The 22481-nt window shown below is 42.3% G+C and overlaps 1 protein-coding gene across 3 annotated transcripts in view; it reads left to right on the top strand.

Moving 5' to 3' along the window:
• Positions 1-22481, top strand: part of FAM131A (family with sequence similarity 131 member A) — a 115486-nt gene that overhangs the window by 71415 nt on the left and 21590 nt on the right. Inside the window, exon 1 of one of the 3 annotated variants that reach the window (XM_068279357.1) lies at positions 13961-14085. The exons of the other annotated variants lie outside the window; for them this stretch is intronic. The gene's annotated coding sequence lies outside the window, so the exon portion shown is untranslated. Of the gene's footprint in view, positions 1-13960; positions 14086-22481 lie in introns of those variants that run through there. 3 annotated transcript variants of the gene reach the window in all.

The following is a 22481-nucleotide window of genomic DNA, read 5'->3' as shown; positions in this document are numbered from 1 at the left end:
GCTGAAGAAATTATACTTCAATGTGTGCAACAGGAGAGCTACACAAAAGAGATCAACCTTATCATGGGAAATTGCAAGTTTCCCATAAACAATCCTCTTCTAAAGTTAAATCCAATCATTGATGAACATGGGTTGTTACGTGTAGGAGGTCGGATTGGGAAAGCCAACCTTTCCAGCAAGGAGCAAAGTCCAGTCATTGTGCCTGGCAGTCACCATGTAGCTGTTCTTTTAGTTCGGCATTACCATGAACAAGTGAAGCACCAAGGCCGACAGTTCACTGAAGGTGTTGTCAGATCAGCAGGTTTGTGGATCACCGGAATGAAAAGATGCATTTCTTCAGTGCTTCACAAGTGTGTTAAGTGTCGTAGGTTGAGAGGAACTCACCATCATCAGCAAATGGCTGATCTCCCGATAGACAGACTGAGCACTGACCCACCTTTTACCTATGTCGGAGTCAGGGGTGCCTCTAGTCATTTTGTCACTCCAGGCGAGAAAACCAGTGGCGCCCCCCCAAGCCCCTCCCCCCCAGGAAAATAATCATAATGCAGCATCGTTTCACCAGAAAATAATCATAATGCGGCAGTGTTTCATCAGAAAATAATAGTAATGATCGTAATTCACCAGAAAATAATCGTAATGTGGCAGTCTCTCACCAGAAAATACACTTATTGCAGCAGCAGTTCACCGGAAAATATTCGTAAGGTGGCAGCGTTTCACCAGAAAATACACTTATTGCAGCAGCATTTCACCAGAAATTAATCATAGGGCAGCAGCGTTTCACCAGGAAATAATCGTAATGGGGCAGCGTTGTCAGAAAATAATCGTAATGTGGAAGCGTTTCACCAGAAAATACACGTAAACAAACATAAAGCCGAGCATAAAATGGAAGAGAGTGCAGAGGAACAGAGAGAGGTAGAGACAGCATAAGATGGAAGAGGGGGCAGAGGAACAGAGAGGGGAGAGGGAGAGACAGCACAGCACTAAAGCACAGGTTTACAGCTTTACCAGCCTACAGCCTAACCAGCTTTCAAAGAAAACTCTAGTATCAAAAGAGCAGGGCACATTCTAGCAGTTATAACAGTACTGGGAGTCTGCACACAGGACAGGAAGTGTTCTTAGCAGCCTGCCTGCATACCTTCTCTTCTGCCTGTGCATGCAGCTTATCATCTCTGGAGTAGTGATGGGTCGTTCGCGAACGAGCCAGCTCTAAGAGCCGGCTGTTTGCTGCGAACGACAAGAGCCGGTTCTCAGTTTTGAAAGAGCCGATGCCTCAGCCGCCCCACAGAGCTCTGCTTTGCTCTGCAATAAAGGGCGCTGAGGCATGTTGGGAGATGTAGTCCTCCTCTTGCAGCTTGTAGGAGTGTATGGGGCGGAGCAGAGCAGTAGCAGGAGGGATTGCCGCAGTCAGAGAAGCAGTCTGGAATTGTCATGGAGACGGGGGCGGGGCTTTTACTCCGATTCTGAGCGGTGTTTAGTGATATTTAATGAAGAGCCGATTCAGAGCCGTAAGAGCCGGCTCTTTAATGGGAGCCGATTCAGAAGAGCCGATTCTCTGAAAAGAGCCGGAATTCCCATCACTACTCTGGAGCAGAAACTTCCCTTCTCCCGGGCTGTGTTGCTGTCTTGTGCAGGGGCGGGGCTCCAACACGGGCACATCACATTCTTCTCTCTGTGACTGCATCTGTCCCCTGACTGTCTCGCTCCAGTGTCTGTGTGCAGCCAGTGACACAGGTGGGGGGTCAGACTGTCAGGGGCATAAGCTGGCTGGCCGCTGGCTCCTGGTTTGACTGGCGTGGGGCGGAGTTAAAGGCTGGGCCACACGAGGTAAACACACACCTGTGTGGCTACTGAGAAGAAGGGGCACGGCTTTAAAGAAGGAGCCTGGCAGAGAAGAGCAGTATTGATTGCTCTATTGGCTGGGGAGAAGTGGAGGTGGAGGCACTGCTGAGCACATGGTAGCGTGCCGAGCACCGGGGACTGAGTCGGGAGGTAATATAATATATATATATATAAAAAAAAACATGGTCACGGTAGCAGTGGCGGGGGAATGCGCCTCACCACCTCATGGCGCCTCACCACCTCATGGCGCCCCAGGCAACCGCCTATACTTGCCTGGTGGGTGAGACGCCCCTGGTCGGAGTGGATGTCTTTGGCCCATGGTCGGTCTGTGCACGCAAGACCCGTGGTGGCATGGCTAACAATAAACGATGGGCCGTACTGTTTACTTGCCTAAGTGTACGAGCCGTGCATATTGAGGTAATTGAGTCTATGGACTCCTCCTGTTTCATCAATGCTCTTCGAAGATTTTTCGCCATTAGAGGTCCTGCCAAGCAACTCAGGTCTGACTGTGGAACCAACTTTGTTGGAGCCTGCAAGGAACTACAACTGGATAATTTCTTCAAAAACAGTGGATGTTCATGGGTTTTTAACCCCCCTCACTCTTCCCACATGGGAGGTTCCTGGGAACGCATGATCGGAATTACAAAGCGAATCTTAAATTCCATGTTGTTAGACTCAGGACGACTTACCCACGAGACATTGACTACTCTACTAGCTGAAGTTTCTGCAATAATTAATGCAAGACCACTAGTACCCGTGTCCTCAGATCCAGATTCTCCAACAATATTAACTCCTGCAACACTTCTCACTCAGAAGGTTGGCAACATCCCACTACCACCCGTGGACTTGGACTGCTCTAACATTCACAGACGTCAGTGGAAGCAGGTTCAACATCTGGCAAATGTATTCTGGAGCCGTTGGAGGAAGGAATATCTGCATACTCTTCAGAGCCGCCATAAATGGCAAGAGACTAAGCCAAATCTTCAAGAAGGAGACCTTGTGCTACTGAGAGATAAAGACGTTTCTCGCAATGACTGGCCAACTGGACTTATTGTCAAAGCCATTCCCAGTGAAGATGGGAAGGTGAGGAAGGTCGAAGTCAAGATTACCAAAGGAGGTACAACTAAAATCTTCTTCAGACCTGTTACTGAGGTGGTGTTGCTACTACCTCATGAAGAACACTCTTCAGGTCAAGGCAAGAACTGAAACTCCTGGAAACTGTTTATCCCTTGGATTACAATTGTGAGTCAGATGAGGTTTGACATATTGTGGCCTCCCTGACTTGAAGATGGGTTGTGTTACAAGAACTTTGTCAAGAAAACCTACTGAGACTTACTCAAGCAAAGTTTGTTATGTTTATTGCTGTTTGCTTTCTTTTACAGGTTTTTTAAGGACAAGTTTGTTGAACTATGGACTTAACATTAGACTAATGTTGCTATAATATTAGTGAAATCTGAAGATTTCAGGCGGGGAGTGTTGTGTCCCACATACATGGACTTGTGTTATGATGTTCATCAGCTAAGTTTGCCTGTAGCTAGTTTGTTCCTCTCCCTTCCCTGTAGTTTTGTTCCACCCATGTAGCCACTCCTCCCATAGTCAGTATCTCTTCAGACAAGTATCTGTAAGCATGTGCTGCATCTTCTCTCTGTACCTGGTAAAGCTACTTCGTTTTGACCTATGGAATTTGTCACTGTAAGATCTACACTGCAAGATTAAACCTCTTCAAGATCTTCATCTGTGTCGTCCATTGAGTCGCCTATCTGTGGATACTGCCCTTATGTAAGTTATTGCCATTCCACTGGGACTTGGGACAGTCTAGGGATCAGTAATTACATAGCCACAGCAGCTGAAACAGAATAGAGGTTAACAGAGCCGGATTATCCACCAGGCAACAGAGGTAGTTGCTTTGATCTAGTAAAAGGTCAAAGGTCCCGTGGCCCCAAAAAAGATTTATTGCCCCGTTCATGTAACTCTTTATGGTCCGTTAAAAACAAAATCTGTAGGAATGCTCTCTGTAACATAGATAAGACACAGTGTTTTTCTCCCTCCTGTATCCTCCCCCCCCCCCCCTCTTCTTAGCTTCTAAAGCTGCCAGACACAGTCTGGGGGCTGGAAAAACTAATGTTATCTTTGTGATCTCTGTCCAGTTCAATCCAGCATTCAAACCTCAGAAGCTGCTTGCTAGCCAGGAAGGATACAGGTACATCTGTATTTAACTTTTCTTCCATAATATAAAATCATTTAGACCAGGGGTGTCAAACTCAACTACAAAGTGGGCTGAAATTGTATAATGAGACCTAGTCGTGGGCCAAAATTGTACACTGGAACCTAGACGCCTGCCAAAATTGTATACTGGGGCCTAGACAATGGCCAAAATTGTACACGGGAGTAGTCGCAGGCCTACCTCAATGTCTACTGGCCACCTTCCTCCCTTATAAAGTTTTCTAGTGTCTAGTGGTCCTCCCTCCCCTTTACAGTTCCCTGGTGTCTAGAGACCCTCACCCTCCCCTATACAGTTCCCTAGTGTTTAGTGCTTTCCCCGGATCTGGTTACCTCCACTGAGGGGATCCTCTGGCTATCCATACTGAGTGGGTATCTGGCTACCTATACTGTGGAAATAGTGGGCTGCGTGGGAGGAGGGACATCTGGCTACCTATAGGGGGGGGAGGGGTGACAGCTGGCTATACTGGAGGGTCATCTGGCTACCAATAGGGGAGAGTCACCTGGTTACATATACAAGGGTAACATCTGGCTACCTTTACTGGGGGGTTGTCTCACTATCTATTCAGGGGGGACATCTGGCTACTACCTATAGTAGGGGGACATTTGACTACCTATACTGCAGGAACCTCCTTTCAACAGGGTGGCTGAGGGGGGCCCTAAATGTATTGCTCTGCTTGGGGCCCTGTGTGGTCTTAATCCGGCTCTGCCCTTTAAGGCATAAACAATGGTCCATTTAGCAGAACAAAACGGACCAGACCCTAACGGAGCTAATCAGTGGGATCCGTTCACATAGATTAGATTGTGAACACCTCTGAGGGACTGTTAGTGACATGACAATATACAGCGCGGCGGATGATGTTTGCTCTATATAAATAATAAAATAATGATAACTTAGTTTTAAACAGATCTGTTTGGCCCCTTCCGCTGCAAGTTTGGGGAGGCTGTGATAAATCCGGTCACATCCAGTCACATCCACCACTCGCTAACGGAACAGGGACAGGCAAACCGCCATGCAACACCCTGCAATTGTGATATGCAAATGCTTACATTTGCTAACCTTTGAACCGGTGTTTCAGTTGCGTTTGTTACAAGAAGGTTAATGACCAGGCACTAATTCTACTTCTTAACTTCTATATATATATATATATATATATATATATATATATATATATATATATATATATATATAAAAATGTGTGTATATATATATATATATATATATATATATGTGTATATATGTGTATATATGTGTATATGTGTATATATGTGTGTGTATATATATGTATATATGTGTATATATATATATATATATGTATATATGTGTATATATATATGTATATATGTGTATGTATATATAAAAAACACAGTATATACCGTAATATTATTCAAAATATAAATAGCTGACCACAAAATGAATGGAGATATGGCTCTCTTTCCCAACAGCTGTTTCAAAGTGCCAGCACAAATAATGTAAATTCCAAATGATTAGAGGTTTCTGGGGGGAATCGGCATACAAGCATAGCTTCCAGTGCTGTCAGTGCAATGGGCAACTGCCCTCCTGTGGAGACGCCTCTGCTTCTGCATGTGCTGCAGAATTGCATTGTATAAAGTAAAGGAGGGCATTTAGTAGGTACAACCTGCTTTACCTTATAAACAAGTAGTTTATGGGGGAAATCCTGGCAGCAATTTTGCTACTAGGCATAGTTTGGTTTTAACTAATTGGCAGCTCCCTTATCTGATTAGTGAAGCTTTCTACACATCTTTATTTACTACCTAATAGTGGCAATTTTTTTTAAATCTCAAGATAAAAATGCAGTCTGTGTGCTGGATTATTTACGTGTACTCTAATGCTTTGAACACACCATGAGTTTTTTTGGCAGATAGATGGCTCGATAGATAATTTCCGAAAGGTCGATCGATTTTCTGATCGATTTTCTCATAGAAGTGAATGGAAATTGATCAGAAAAACAATCGGAAGATCGACCTGAAAGTAAATGTGCCAAAAAAACTCATTGTGTATTCACAGCATTATATTCTCCAGCCTCATTGTTACGTCTCTGAAACTCCTTAGAGAGATCTGTCCCAGAATGCACTTGTTCATGTGTGTTAGGCCTTTATTTGCCAGTTTGGGGGCAATAGGCATACAACAGTAGCCTTCAATTGCTGAGAACAAATCATAATAAAGAGTCATAATAAAGACATGTCTCCAGGAGCAACTCAGTACTGTAGCTTTATAGTTGCTGCTCAAGATATTGTTTTCTAGGTAATAAATAACGCTGTTGACTTTTTGGTTTACAGTTCCCACAGGAGAATAAACTGAAATGGTTTTCAGCCAGGCACTAATATTTTTACCTTGTGAGATATTACCCGTGAGCAGAAAACATCTAGAGGAAACAGAGTGAGGCCTAGTTCACACTGCTAAATGCAATTGCTTAACCATTACTTTTGCAATGTGATTTTTCACCTTTGCGCGTTGCGATGTCATTCGTGCAGTGAGAAAAAAATGCTGAATGCAGTGCGTTTTCAATTTTGTACAAATCGCAATGCTGCAGTGAGAATGCTTACATAGGGATACATTGTCACAACACATTGCTAATCGCCAGCAATCAGTGTGCTGAAACCCCCTAAAAAGTCTCCCAGTGTGAACTAGCCCTGAAAGAAAGAAAGAAACTAATGTAATGGGCAGCACGGTGGCGTAGTGGTTAGCTCTCTCGCCTTGCAGCGCTGGGTCCCTGGTTCGAATCCCAGCCAGGGCACTATCTGCAAAGAGTTTGTATGTTCTCTCCGTGTCTGCGTGGGTTTCCTCTGGGCACTCCGGTTTCCTCCCACATTCCAAAACATACGGATAAGTTAATTGGCTCCCCCTAAAATTGGCCCTAGACTACAGTACTTACACTACATAATATAGACATATGGCAATGGTAGGGATTAGATTGTGAGCTCCTTTGAGGGACAGTTAGTGACAAGATATATATATATATATATATATATATATATATATATATACATACACATATATATATATATATATATATATATATATATATATATATATATATATATATATATATACACATATATATATATATATATATATATATATATATATATATATATATATATATATACACACATATATATATATATATATATATATATATATATATACACTGTACAGCACTGCGTAATATGTCGGCGCTATATAAATAATAATAATAATAATAGTAATGGCCTGCAACATGTGGAGACAAATATTGGTTCAGACAAATTGAGATTTTGGTCCCAATATGATGATGATGATGATGATGATGATTGGGTAGTGTTAGTATGCTGCATTCATGATGGAACTGCATGCTTTATGTCTCACTTGGTTGGAAGCAATGGCTTTTCAGTAACCAGCTAAAATAGCCTAGGTCAGATTATATGCTTTTTTGAAAATGATTTTAGGTTACATTTGAACATTTCCAAACTGGAGAGTGTTTAATTGATTTTGGGTTGGAGTTTAGAAGGAGGGGAGAGGTACAAGAAAAAAGAGTCAGGTCATCTCAGCGCCACACAGCCCCTTATTTGGGTGCTGCCATAGACCGTAATCGTAATTACCTCTGTAGTGCCGTTGTAGTGGCGCAGCCTGGAGTCCGTTAAAACTACAATGATTTGGGTGCCTGCAATAGCCAGGCCCCAAATGACGTGTCCAGAGGAAGAAATTATGTAATCAGTAGGGGAATATATTTGATATATTCCCCGAGCTTACCTAGCACATGTAGAGCCATCCTTTGGCTTCTCCCTGTGCCCAAATCACAAGCGGCTGGAACATCTGATGCCCAGTTACTAGACCGATGCCCTGTCTCCAATATCACAAGCCTAGATATGGAATAGCTGAAATCATACCAGCAGCTACTGCAGGTTACTGGAACTCCTGTAAGAAGGTAAGAATTCTCACAGCAGTTCCTGTTCTCATATAAATAAATGGAAAAGGGTATTCGGGGACCAAATGTGCTAAGAGCCCAATCCCAAAGCTATGAGAGACCCCTGCTGCTCTAAACAGACTGCTAGATGGAGTGTTTCTGCTGAAAATAACAAACTGCAGTGAACTGTAAGCTTTTAATATTGGATCATCAGCAGGCTGTCTACATGCACAAACTTGCCGCTCTCAGCCTACTGTGTTCAGTATTACTTTAAGAAGGGAAATTCTTGAAATGCCACTAGCTGTAGATATAGTATGAGGAGGAGGGATAAATAAACGTCTAATAAGTAGCATCCTAGAATTATGTTTTAAGGGGTCTCTTTTTCATCTCTGTTCAGTTTATCATCAAACAGCGGGTCCTGCCTGGTGAAACTCAAGTATCAACGTTCAGATGAAGCCTTTGTTTGACACTGACACAAACTAACTAGAGTAAGTAAAAACGTACTTACCATTAGTAAATCAGCAAAAGACATGAAAGTAAAAACATTTTACAAGTCAGAGTAGTAAATGCGTCACAATGAGGATTGTAATGCTATGCAGTCTTCTGACTCTTGCTTAGCAATACTGGCCCCTGGAAATGATTTCAAGGTCTTGGCAAGTATGTAGGACCCTTACATTTCAAAAGTGAACGGATCAGAATTGTTTTGCTTTATTTCTGTTGCTCTTATCCTACACATACTGCTAAGAATCTAGCCAAAAGGTGAGGAATGGTCCAAAAAGTTTAAAAGCTGAACTTCAAGCAGGCAGGTAACTGCTAAAAAACCAAACCGTAATTCTCTCTAGCCAAGCTTGTGATTCCGATTTGTATTTCCTTATTTCTATTTCCTTATTATTTATTTTATCAGGATAACTGAAGTGAGAGGGATATGGAGACTGCCATATTTATTTCCTTTTAAAGACACTGAAGCGGAAAAAAAAATATGATATAAGGATTTGTATGTGTAGTGCAGCTAAGAAATAAAACATTAGGAGCAGAGACATACCGGAAGTCTAAAAGAGCCATTCAGCTCCACGACTTTCAAAGTCGCAGAGAGCTCTGTCTTCTGAAGCTTGCCATCTCAACTGTCATTCATTGTATCTTCTTTTTCTCTGCAGAGAACAGGTCAATAGTTCACTGGCCCGCTCTGTAAAATCATTTAGAACGCTGAGGAGTGTGTAAACTGCAAATATTAGAGAATAATGCAATATTATAAAAAAACACTATATAACTGAAAATAAAAAAATGAGAATATTTTCTTTGCTACTAATGTTCTAGTAAATATCCGTACTACACAACCAATTCATTATATCAATTTTTTTTGCTTCAGTGTCTCTTTAAACAGCACCAGTTGCCTGGCATCCTGCTGATATTTCATACATCAGTAGTGTCTGATTCACAAACCTGAAACAAGCATGCAGTAAATACAGCCAAACTTTAGTCAAACATTTGATCTGCAAGCTTGTTCAGGGTGTATGACTAAAAGTATCAGAGCCAGATTATCAGCAGCCAGGCAATTTGCATTGTTTGAAAGGAAATAAATATGACAACCTTTATATCCCTTTCTCTTCAGTTGTCCTTTTATCACCATAGGTAAATATAGAAAATAAAAATGTTACATTTACCTCTTCCAGTAGATGGTGCTATCTGTCAGAACTCAGTATCCTGTCAGCCCTCAACATTTGGCACTGTAGCCCTACAGGGAAAAGTTTTTTTTTTAATACTGTGAGACAGGAAAGTTCATGCCCCCTGCTCAGCCTCCACAAAAAAATCACTCCCCTTATATTATTTAGGATGATGTGGATTAAGAGTCTATTAAAGATAAAGGCACAATTAAACAAATATATGAAACAAGTGCTAATAATCCGTATGATAACATTTTAGGGTAAAAAAAAAACTATAATTAAATCAAACCAATCAGCTGTGTGGGAGGAATAAAACTGGATGTGGAAAATCCAGGATCTACTAACAAATTGAAATAGCTAGATCAGTTGAATGTAAACAAAAGGCAAGACTGAGAGCAGCAACAAGGCACAGGTGGTCTTACCAGAGGCGTAGCTAGTTTTCAGTGCTCAGGGACAGAGACCATTTTTGCGTGTCCTGGCATAAACGGATGTACAGAGCACGGTGGCAGGTAAAGATTAAAGTAAGAAAAAAATTGAAAACACTGGCGGCAGCAGCACCCCCAGATTGCTGCACCCAGGGACAGATGTCTCCCTTTGCCCCTCCCCTCCCCATCTATGCCTCTGTGTCTTGCTGTATCATAAATCTCTCATAAATTTCCAAGAAGACAGGTGTTCCTAGATGTATTATCAGACTTTTGTGCAGATGCACAAAGGAAGAGGTACAGGTGAGGACTATAAATGCAATGGTCAGCTAAGCAAACACAGTGCAATAGTCACGACCAATCATTCTGCCCTCGCTTCCTAACTGAAGGATGTACTGTGGCACTATCAGCTCAGACAAGGCAGACACCATTGGGACTCTGGTATCTACATTTCAGAGTAGTCTGGTCAGAAGTGGTCTCCATAGAAACTGTCTTCATGTCAAACAGTAGCTATAAAAGACATACGGTACTTTCACCACTATCTCTAAATAAAAGCATATAAACTGGTATGCAGAGAAATGCTAACAGGTTTTCTGTACCAGATGAACTAGCTCCAAATATGAAATGTTTGGCTGTAACAGAAGACAATTTGTTCACCAAAGACCTGGTGAGTGGTGTAAAGATATGTCTCTGCGAGTAACACTGACACATGGTGAAGGTCCTTGGCAAAGTTTTGGGGCAGTGGAAGATTGGGGAAGCCTCTGGACCAACCAGAGGCTCTCCCCTACTGAGGTAAGTATGAAACTTTTTTTTTCAAATGCATGCCCACCCAGGTACCCTTTACAGAGACACTGAAGCGAAAAAAAAATTATAATATTATGATTTGTATGTGTAGTACAGCTAAGAAATAAAACATTAAGATCAGATACATCAGTCTAATTGTTTCCAGTACAGGAAGAGTTGAGAAACTCCAGTTGTTATCTCTATGCAAACAAGCCATTAAGCTCTCCGACTAAGTTAGTCGTGGAGAGGGCTGTTATCTGACTTTTATTATCTCAACTGTAAGTGAACTGTTTACTTTTTCTCTGCTAGAGGAGAGGTCATTACTTCAGACTGCTCTGAAAGAATCATTGTGAATACTGAGTGTTGTGTAATCTGCACATATTATAGAATAATGCAATGTTAGAAAAAACACTATATACCTGAAAATAAATGAGAATATTTTCTTTGCTGCTAATCTTCTAGAAATTATTCATAGTACACAACCAATTCATTATATCATTTTTTTTTCGCTTCAGTGTCTCTTTAAGGGCAATGGACAGCAAGCATTGGCTTTATTTAATATTTTTTAAAATTAAAAATTATCAGCGAGAGCGGTATGATTTAGCTACAAGGAGACAGGATAGATAGTGGCAAAAGTTAAATTGCGGCTATGGTGGACGGAGTTTCACTATACTATAGCTGAACTCCAGTTTTCAAAATTAGCGGTGTGCTTAACTAGTGGGGGGACAGGATAGCAGCGATACCTGGTGGCAAAACCTAGTGTTAGGTGTGGGGTGGGGAAGTAGTGTTAGGCAAAGGTAGGTGTGGGTTAGTGTTAGGCATAGATAGGGGGTGGGGGTTAGTGTTAGACATAGATAGGTAGGTAGGGGTTAGTGTTACGCATAGATAGAGGTGGGGGCTAGTGTTAGGCGTAGATAGTGGGTGGGGTTAGTGATGGACATAGATAGGGAGTGGGGGGTTAGTGTTTGGCATATATAGAGGGAAGGCGTTAGTGTTAGACATAGATAGCGGGTAGGGTTTAGTGTTAGGCATAGATAGGAGGTGAGGGTTAGTGTTAGGCATAGATAGGAGGTGAGGGTTAGTGTTAGGCATAGATAGGAGGTGGGGGTTAGTGTTAGGCGTAGATAGGGGGTGGGAGTTAGTGTTAGGCATAGATAGGGGGTGGTGGTTAGTGTTTGGCATAGATAGGTGGTGGGGGTTAGTGTTAGGCGTAGATAGGTGGTGGGGGTTAGTGTTAGTTGTAGATAGGAGGTGGGGGTTAGTGTTAGGCATAGATGGGGGTGGGGGTTAGTGATAGGCATGGATAGGAGGTGGGGGTTAGTGTTGGGCATGGATAGGAGGTGAGGGTTAGTGTTAGGCATAGATGGGGTGGTGGTCAGTGTTAGGCATAGATAGAGAGAAGGCATTAGTGTTATGCATTGATGGGGGTGGGGGTTAGTGTTAGGCATAGATAGGGGGTGGGGGTTAGTGTTAGGCGTAGTGAGGGGGTGGGAGTTAGTGTTAGGCGTAGATAGGGGGTGGTGGTTAGTGTTTGGCGCAGATAGGTGGTGGGGGTTAGTGTTAGGCATAGATAGGTGGTGAGGGTTAGTGTTAGTTGTAGATAGGGGGTAAGGGTTAGAGTTAGGCATAGATGGGGTGGGGGTTAGTGTTAGGCATAGATTGGAGGTGGGGGTTAGTGTTAGGCATAGATAGGGGGTGGTGGTTAGTGTTAGGCGTAGTTATGGGGTGGGAGTTAGTGTTAGGCGTAGATAGGGGGTGGTGGTTAGTGTTTGGCTTAGATAGGTGGTGGGGGTTAGTGTTAAGCATAGATAGGGGAGGTTTCAAGCTTTCAAAATTAGCAGTGTGATTTACTAGTGGAGGGACAGGATAGCAGCGATACATGGTGGCAAAACCTAGAGTTAGGTGTAGACAGGGGGTGGGGGTTAGTGTTAGTCATAGATAGGGGTTAGTGTTAGGTGTAGATAGGGGGTGGGGGTTAGTGTTAGGCATAGATAGGGGGTGATGGTTAGTGTTAGGTGTAGATAGGGGGTGGGGTTCAGGGATAAGCATAGATGGGGGTGGGGTTAGTGTTAGTTGTAGATAGGAGGTGGGGGTAGTGTTAAACATAAATGGGGTGGGGTTAGTGTTAGGCATAAATAGGGGGTGGGGTTAGTGTTAGGCATAGATAGGGGAGGGGTAACATGAGAGGCAGAGTTAGGGTAAGTGATAGTAGAATATCAATAAGTTATTCTACAAAGGGTAAAAGTCATTGCATAATATTGGAAAAGTTACTGCTATTCTACTACTCCAACTCCAACATTGAGTTTCACTAATACAGGGTGGTATTCAATACAACCCATCCTTGCTGGGGATCTGGACCTTTATTCCATGCTTCTCTTTCCTTTCCAGTAACACTTTTTTGTTGTTGTTGCTGTCAGTTTTGCTATGTTTGTAGAACAGGACTTCTTTTTGTGAAGAAGCCACTTCCAGCTACTTGTATATACAACTTATACATTAATGTCTGTCTATGCTGAATCACACCATTGCATTTTTCGAGAATTGCTGTGTTATACTCTTTGTGCAGCTTCTGACCTGTTGTAAAGTAGAATTTGACTTATCAGTTGTGCCTTCCCAAATCCTACAGCTGACTTTCTGCAAACTTTCTGTGTGGTAAATCAGAATAATCCATGTGAACAACAGGCAGTATATTCTGGAAGGAGAGATAAATACCTGGGGATCTTGAAGCAGGCTGACTTCCTCAGAATGAAGCAAATAAATTTGGTGTCATGCTTGCCTGATGTGTTTTATACCTGACGAACTGGCAGCCCATTTCTCTAAACCTTTATGCATAGTAAATACATAATGAAACTTTTACCTTTTATATGAATCTCATTTTATGTCTTTCTGGCAAATTAATATATTTTTGTTCTCTTTAATAAAAATAAAAGACCCTGCTATGCTAGTTGTCTGACAGAGAATTACAGCTACATACATGCATTTCACATCATTTCAGTGGTAGTGGCACACTTACATTGTAACTACAGTCTGCATTGTCATACTAACATCACTGCCATTAGTACCCATTGACATGGTAAGGATGTCCGATGATTGGTTTTTTTGTCTACTTGTTCCTGCATGTTTACCCCAGTGGACGCTCTGCGAGTGGAATGGTGTGAAGGGAGGTACAGTTCTGTCCTTTATCGCCAGAAAAGGCATTTCCTTGTACGAAGCTTTAACCTGCGAGTTCCAACGGAGAGCCAAGAGTTCCTAGAGGTGACACATGGTTTGCCTTGCTATGACACTTGACCTATGCCCGCTATGATTAAGCACTGCAAGTTCAAGCCCTGTATTTCTGGCACGGCTGTGCATGAACAAGCATGTCTAAGCTTTTTAAAGCTTACGCAACACTGGGTATGCACTGGCGCTACACTATTTTACATTCAACAGAGGAGAGAAAAGTGTTTGTCTAACCAAATCATCCACACAAGCCAATGTCCAAACTAGACTTCTCCACTATGGATGCCAAAGCAAGATTTAAATTTCTCCTAATTTTCACAAAACGTACCAGAGATACCTGTGTATGGCTGAGTAGCTAATCTGCTTGGTGTTCATCATCACAGTTTTCCTAATATATTTAAGTGGAGAATACTCTAGGAGAGTTGCTATAGTGGCAATAATCAACAAGGAGTTTCATGATACATTTTTGAGTTTTCCAGATCTTTAAAATTTGACTTACATGTCTAATGCCATTAAAGGATGACACCTCTTGACTTGAGTGTTAGAAAAAAACTTCTTATTTTCTATCACTGTAAATACATACTCTCAAATACAATAATGGAAAACTAGTTAGAGCACACTCTAGTGGCTGGAAGAGTAGAGGCATATTTGCAAGACCTTTGATAGCTGCTGGTCCAGTAAGATAGAAGACCTGTGTCTTCTATCTTCCTGGACTAGCAGCTATCAAAGGTCTTGCAAATATGCCTCTACTCTTCCAGCCACTAGAGTGTGCTCTAACTAGTTTTCCACTACATCAGAAGTGGTGAATCCTGCCATTTGCCTTTTGTAGATACCTAGGGAAAAAAAGCACTGTATTCAATAGGTGAACTTAAAAATACATAATGACCCTAAATATATCTTTTGTAGATGGAGTTTAAAGATCATTGTATCAGTGGGGAAATCTAGTGTATTTTTAATTGGGATCTTGCTGATGGTGGAGAAAGACTCCTCACCATTGAATAGCAGGCAATACTAGAGTACATTTGTATCCAACCTTGAGAGATCTGTTTTACTGAAATATGTGGTTTGATCTTCTCGACTGATCAATAAGAATGACGAATGGTATTTGGTTGATACAGACAATACGGACACTTATCATTCCTCTACGTCTTATATATTGACCCAATTGTCTTATTTACATTGCTCATGTCTTTACTGTTATTGATCTAATGTAATCTAGCAGTCATAACATATTTCAAGTGTTTCATTGACATGCTAGCAGGAATATTCTTATCTTATTGGAACACTTACTGCAAAATCACTGGATTACTTTTTGCGTTCTAGTTAGTCAGTGATATACACTTGCAGTTAACTGCCATATTTTTTTTCCTTCTAAACAATACCAGTTGCCTGGAATCCTGCTGAGCTTTCATGCATTGTTAGTGCCTGAATCACACACCTGAAGCAAGCATGTGGCAAATGCAGTTAAATAAACTTGAGTGAAACATCTGATCTACTTGTTCAATGTCTATGACTAAAAGTATTAGAGGCAGAGGACCAGCAGGACGGCCGGGCAAAGTGCACAAATATGCTGTTCAGTTCACTCAACCAACTTATTGTGCTCTTGGGGTAAGGGATGAGCGAGTTGCTGGTGCCAGCTGTGATACCTGTGATACCTAATAACAGTTATTTAGTATAGTTTTACATAGTTTTCTGTGTTGTGCGTATGATGTCAGGTGAAACTATATGCACTTGGAAAAGGAGCATGAAACAATCTCGAACAATCATTTTGGGCATCCTAAGTTGCAAGTATGTATAGGTCTTTAGTACATATATACCATCACAAAATGTTATAGCCTAGCAACGGAATAAGGGATCTAGGGAACCTCACTATACTCAAACGGGGCATGAATGTAATGCCTTGTTCATTGATATTCTGCTAGTATGAGCCACCACTTGAAACTGTTTTAGGTATGAGAACAGGTGTCCTACTGATTGTTTCCAGCTGATTGCTGCAACTTATAAAGCATGTCTTTCTGTGTTCAACCACTAAGTGTGGCCCTTTCTCTACATCACAAGTGCTAGTTTTTAAAGCAAACCTATGAGGAAGAAAAATGTAAATGATACCTAAGCAGTGGGAAGCCTCTGGATGGTCCAGAAGCTTCCTAGATCCTCCACAAGCCCACCACTGCTGCCCAAAATGCTCTGTGGTGGTGCTCATGTCTAAGTATGAGCTCCTCCATACTGAACTGCACACGCTCAGTAGAATGAAACACTTGCGCATGCCTTTTTTCCCTCGTACACAAGCGCTTCATTCTTCTGGACTCTTGCAGACCTTACTTACACATGCCCAGTATGGAGAAGCTCATACTCTGATGGAAGTGTTGATCTTGTCGAATATGGCTAGAGGGACCCAACATTGGAACAGTGGGGTATAAGAGGGGGTAGGGGAAGCCTTTTGGCCTGGCTTTCTCATCCAGCATTGGTGTGGAGGATAACATGGGGGGAGCAGAGTTGTGGTGCCGGCAGTGAAGCAAAGATATGTGGTATACTGGGGATTCTGTGAAGGCATATTTGCTTCATTTGTCTGTAATGTAGATTCATAATAGATAATCTGTCGTCCATATGCTAAATACATCTAAAAAAAAGTAAGGCAGCTTAAAGCAAATTCCTTTTCTATTCTAGAAGATGTTTAATCACTGATTCAGGTATGATGGAAGTAAGTTACTCTGAAGGTATTCTGAAGCCAGTGGTGTAGCTAGTCATTATAGGGCCCCATAGCAAAATGTTCATGGGGCTTTCATATCTAGGCACTCTTGAGCAATGCTACCGGCCCCTACCCTATAAGTATGAGTTGATTGGCCAATTTACATTCTCATGCAATGCACACTGTGTATAGTCCATGAGCATTAAAACAAAGTTAGAGGATGGAGCAACAAAGCAAGGTTTAATAGAGTACTATCTGGACCCCCTTTTCTCCAGGGCCCCATAGAAGTTGCTATGGCTGCTATGGTTATTGCTACATCCCTATATGAAGCATTATCCACAACAGATAAGGCTGTTGAGTTGAAGCTACCTTACTCTCCTTTGGATATACCATGATATGCATAGAAACTGCACTGTAACATTTACTACAGTAGAATCCCTTTATAGTAAACGCCAAGGGACCAGGAAAAGTAGTTTACTATATCAGAGGTTTACTATATCAGACTTGGTCATACATTGTATCATTATAGAAGAATTTGCTAAGACTTGAGGACTGAGTTTACTAGTTACTAGTTCAGAGGTTTACTATATCAGAGTTTACTATAACGAGATTCTACTGTATTGTATTACTGGTGAAATACTGTCCCTTCCATCTATGTCCAGACTCTGAAGATTGTGCACTGCTTTCCCAGTTATCCCAGTACACGGCTGGCTGTCTCTCTAGTATGATAAAGCCTCAGACCCTGGCCATAAAGTTGTGTTGCTCAGCAACACAGGTTGCCATGCATTTTACATGGGATTTGATGTGGCAATGTACAAGTACAGGAAAAAACGCTATTTGTTTTTCTTTTTTAAGTATCCAACACACTGGACTGCATATAATTTATTTTTCTCAAAATGTGAATACAAAAATATTCAAAATCTAAACCTAGAATGTTCTTTGTATAATGCATCATTAATTTAACTCTTTATTTCAAACTAGTGCGGTTTGCCTTCTTAAAACAGCAGGTATTTACTAGTGGTTTTGGGTCACCTCAAGCTGCTTAAGTACTCCGTTTCACTTAATAAAAAACAGTCATTAGACTCAATAACCTATTAACATTCAGTTAAACAAATAGCATGCACACCATTGTATTCTTTAGACATCTGAAACTCTGCCCCCCTACTTTCCGGTAGGCAAGACCGCTAGGGCCATTTTTATTCTATTAGGCGGCTGCTGAGCTGTGGTTGGGCTGAGATGACACAGATGGTAGTGACCACAGATTTAGAAGAATTGAGAAAAAAATGCTGATGAAGGGGGTGATGTCAGACCTCTAATGATTACGGCCATGCAAGTGAGTTATTGCTGCTGACTATGTACTACAATTAAATATATATTAGTCAATGGGTACTTGAGATAATGTTTACTATGCTTGGTGAGTACAGGGCTTTATAAAGGGTATATACCAATAAAATGTTGAGAAACACTGTGATAGAAGACTTGTAAAAACAAAACAGAGGACACCAAGAGCCTAATAGTGCAATATTGTCTGGTAAGCTCAATATATAATATAATTGTCAAAGGTTCTTATACTCACAAAGGTGGTTTACCATCAGGCAACCACTTGACAGGCAGGTGGGGAGTATTAGTACCTGACTCCACTCAGGTATAAAAGTCGCTCTCTGTAGATAGGAAAATGGGGAAAGAAGCCCTCCACCAGGGTTGGACTTAATCGTGCTGTAATATGTACGAACAGAGGCGCCAAGCAGAGTAAAACAATGTTCTAAAAATGATAAAAAGAGGGAAGTTGAGGTGGACTTACCTCCTTCTGGTAGTGGACATATCCTCAAATGCAGAGTAAAAAATATACAATTTATTCACAGCTCCATAAAATCGCTACGCGTTTCGCGGCCAACAGTCCTGCATCAGGCAGTACAGGAGCATATAAAACTGGTTCAGGTCCAGAGGCGCTCACACGCTTTATGGACCCGAACCAGTTTTATATGCTCCTGTACTGCCTGATGAGGCGGGACTGTTGACCGCGAAACGCGTTGCGATTTTATGGAGCTGTGAATAAATTGTATATTTTTTACTCTGCATTTGAGGATATGTCCACTACCAGAGGGAGGTAAGTCCACCTCGACTTCCCTCTTTTTATCATTTTTAGAACATTGTTTTACTCTGCTTGGCGCCTCTGTTCTACATATTACAGTGTGATAGAAGTCTGCTCATTATAATAAATGCATATTCAAATTTCTCGTCACAAGGTAATGACACACCCACAGACAACGCTGGCCCTGTATACGCGTCATTGCACTAAGTGGATTTAGCGGACCTGATGGGAAACAGACATAGAGGGAGTTAATTACCAATCACAACACTCCTGAAACCTCGTCTACATCTGTCCATGCAAGATCTAACTGCCCCTATGGCAGAACCAGTCACTGTGTTGTAAATATGGCATAATCACTCAGTTGTCCTTCAGCACACACAGACAGGCCATCTCACAGCTAATCATAATGTAACCTACAACGTCCACTGAGGCTTCCGAGACCAAGCTCCACCTCACTGTATACCATAACACTCCTGCTGACCAATCAGAGCATGTTGAGCAATCTTCTATCAAGTCCGCTCTTTGGGTATAAAAGAAATTGTGGTATGGACAGCTTGTGCAGTGTGCCTGTGGCAGTTTGAAAAAGTACTGAGTGTCCAAAGCACTGTGCATCAAGTTAGACTTGTTGTTGTGCTGTCATTTTGATGGAAATTTAATAAAAGCATTTTTTAGAAGATAGTGCAGGTCCTTCCTATTGAGGAACAAAATCCTGGCAGCATTAATAGAGAGCCTTTCATTAAAGGACTTCCGAGGCCAAATGTAGAAAAAAAAAATAAAAAAAGTTAAATACCTGCATCAGTTTGGAAGGCACGGAGGACGCCGTCCGCGCCCTCCGTGCCGTTCTGCCCGGTCCCCGCCACTCAATAGCCCCCCGAACGGCTCCCGACCTCATGGCCCGGGTCGGGCTCTCCTGCCTGTACAAAGATGGCCGCCGGAGCTGGCCGCGGCTGCGCAGTCCGCATAGCCGCGAGTGTGGCTTTGCAGCTCAAGGGCCAATCCCTCGATCCACGTAACAGGCTGTTTCCTGTAGTCGGGGGGTTGGCCCTAGAGCTGCGCAGCCGCACTCCCGGCTATGTGGACTGCGCAGCCGCGGCCAGCTCGGGCGGCCATCTTTATGCAGGCAGGAGAGCCCGACCCGGGGCGTGGGGTCGGGAGCCTTTTGGGGGGCTATAGAACGGCGAGGACCGGGCAGAACGGCACGGAGGGCACGGACGGCGTCCTCCGTGCCTTCCAAACTGATGCGGGTATCTAACTTTTTTCATTTTTTTTTCTACATTTGGCCTGTCAGACAGGGCTGTCCATGCACTGTCTGATGGCCCTGCGTACACTGAGACGCATTACTGAAATCCACTCAGCAAAGTGTCAGCGTGGTGAGGCTGTAGCTGCCAGGGGCGTATCTAGGTAATATAGAGCCTATGGCAAACACTGAAATTGCACCCCCTCCCCCAGTCAGATCCCCGTTCCCCTCTAAAAATAGCATTCTTTCTTGCCTTACATGTGTTATGGTTGCCTATGTTTTTTGGCTCTGGATATTGCTAAAGTTACTTTTTTGGAAATAGCTCTTCTTATTCCCTCTCTGTCCTCTTTTCTAAGACTGAGCCAAGTGCACCCTACATTCATAAATTAAGTAGCCATGTTCCCCAGATAACAGAATCTGTTTCTGATCAGAAGGCTTGGGGCATGGCGACCCAAGGTGCTGAGGCGCCCATGGCACAAGCCATGCCTGTACCCCTCTAGATACGCCTCTGGTAACTGCACACTCTAGGCAATCATTCCGTTTTGCTATTAGTTTAATATCAGATATTTAATTTACGTTCCTCTGTATGCTTTGCTGATTTGTAATTCTTGTGCATGCACCTTTAGGCATGATTTAGCATGTGTACCATTTGATGAATAATAAATTGTAAACATTTAGATTACAATGACAGAGGTTGTTATTTGCCTGTGACCTGCGTCCTTGCCTTTTGGCACTAGCGGTCCACTAGAGTTACACCCATAATGCATTTCCTGAAGACTTGGGACAACAAATATTTCCGCGTTCTTTCAGCCTCTTTCTGCTTTATCCCCCTTCTTTACTTCTCTCCCTCTCCCCCACCTGACATGTTCTCTTTGTATCCTGGGAGATTCTCTCTATGCTAGGTTTCCATAGAAATTCACCTTGTTGATGTTGGATCTGGGTGAGTAGGTGGAAGGAGGGGGAGACTGGAGTGAACACCACCTGTTATAAACTGTATGTGATGAAAAACTGCAGAGCATGTCGTGTAACCCCCTTATATGTTTTCAGAGCATGAAATGCTTTACTGTCTTTCTGGCACTTAGTATTGCAGAGCACTATATGCATTCCTCTCTCTCCTTGACAGAGCAACACGTATGTATTGAGTTTGGAAGATCTGCAGCAGAACAGAAGAGCCAAAAGTTTGGGCAGTTCTGGGGTAGTGGTATGTCCTCTGGCACTCATTGTCATTGTCATCCATGGTGCTGTTCCACATCTTGGCTATCTTTTCTGTTGTAGCTTCTCTGCAGGGCTAGACGTCATCTGTGTTTGTAGAAACTTGCTTGGGAAGCATAGAAAATATGTGTGACATGGGTGTATGTGACAAACCCAGGGCTTATCATGATAGCACTTTTATTTATTTGATTATAGCAATCGCCACTGATGCAGGTAATGAATTGTGTGTTGTGCTATTATGACTTATCTCTCATGCTAATCAGCTGAAGTGCTCCCTGAACATCTGATGGATCTGTATGACTGAAGAAGAGTATTAATCAGTAGAAACCCGTGCATGTCAGATGTGTCATCTATTATTGCAGAACTGCCTGTATGGAAAAATATGACATTTCCCATGTGCATGTCATTTAATCACTGTACATGTACACGACTGCTGCCTTTTTAAATGCATATCTCCCAAATTATATATGAAATCTGTGGTAATGGGAGTGATGCTGCTGTGATTATATATATATATATATATATATATATATATATATACAGTTAGTGTAATTGCAGTGGATGGGATATACAGCAATGCCTTTTTTCCTTCTTAGAACTGAAGGGGTCTGATTCACAAAGTGGTGCAAAGTGTTTGCACGCGTGTGAAAAGCCCTTTATCACGCCTAAACTCAGTTTAGGCGTGATAAAATGAAACTCTCGCGAAATCAATTGCGCGGCGCACGGTGTAGTGCTGCGCGCGTAGTTGCGCGATTGCGCGCGCACTTTGCGCGCGATAAAGAGCAAAAAGCGGTGCTAACTCAGCGGTGCAAAGGTTATCACGCCTAAAGTCTTTTAGGCGTGATAACTGAGTCATCACCGCTTTGTGAATCAGGCCCAAGGTGAGTCCAGAACACAAGACATTTGTAGAGTATTTTAGGGCATTGGGCAAAACTTTGGTCTAAATGTTATTAAGGAAATGTGTGTTGGCGAGTAGGACAGATACATCCTTAAAAGTAATCAGAGGTGAAAAACAATGAAAGCTACCATATTTATTTCTTTTTAAACAACACCAGTAGCCTGGCAATCCTGCCCATCTTTCTGGTCAGTAGTGTCTGGATCACAGATCTGATCCGCATGCTTGTTCAGGGCTAAAAGGATTAGAGAGCAGGACAGCCAGGCAATGTGCATTGTCTAAAAGGAAATAAATATGTCAGCCAACATAT

Source organism: Hyperolius riggenbachi, chromosome 4 (assembly GCF_040937935.1).
Source record: "Hyperolius riggenbachi isolate aHypRig1 chromosome 4, aHypRig1.pri, whole genome shotgun sequence".
Taxonomy (NCBI): domain Eukaryota; kingdom Metazoa; phylum Chordata; class Amphibia; order Anura; family Hyperoliidae; genus Hyperolius; species Hyperolius riggenbachi.
The sequence above is the reverse complement of the archived record's forward strand: the minus strand, read 5'-3'. Positions and strand labels throughout refer to the sequence as shown.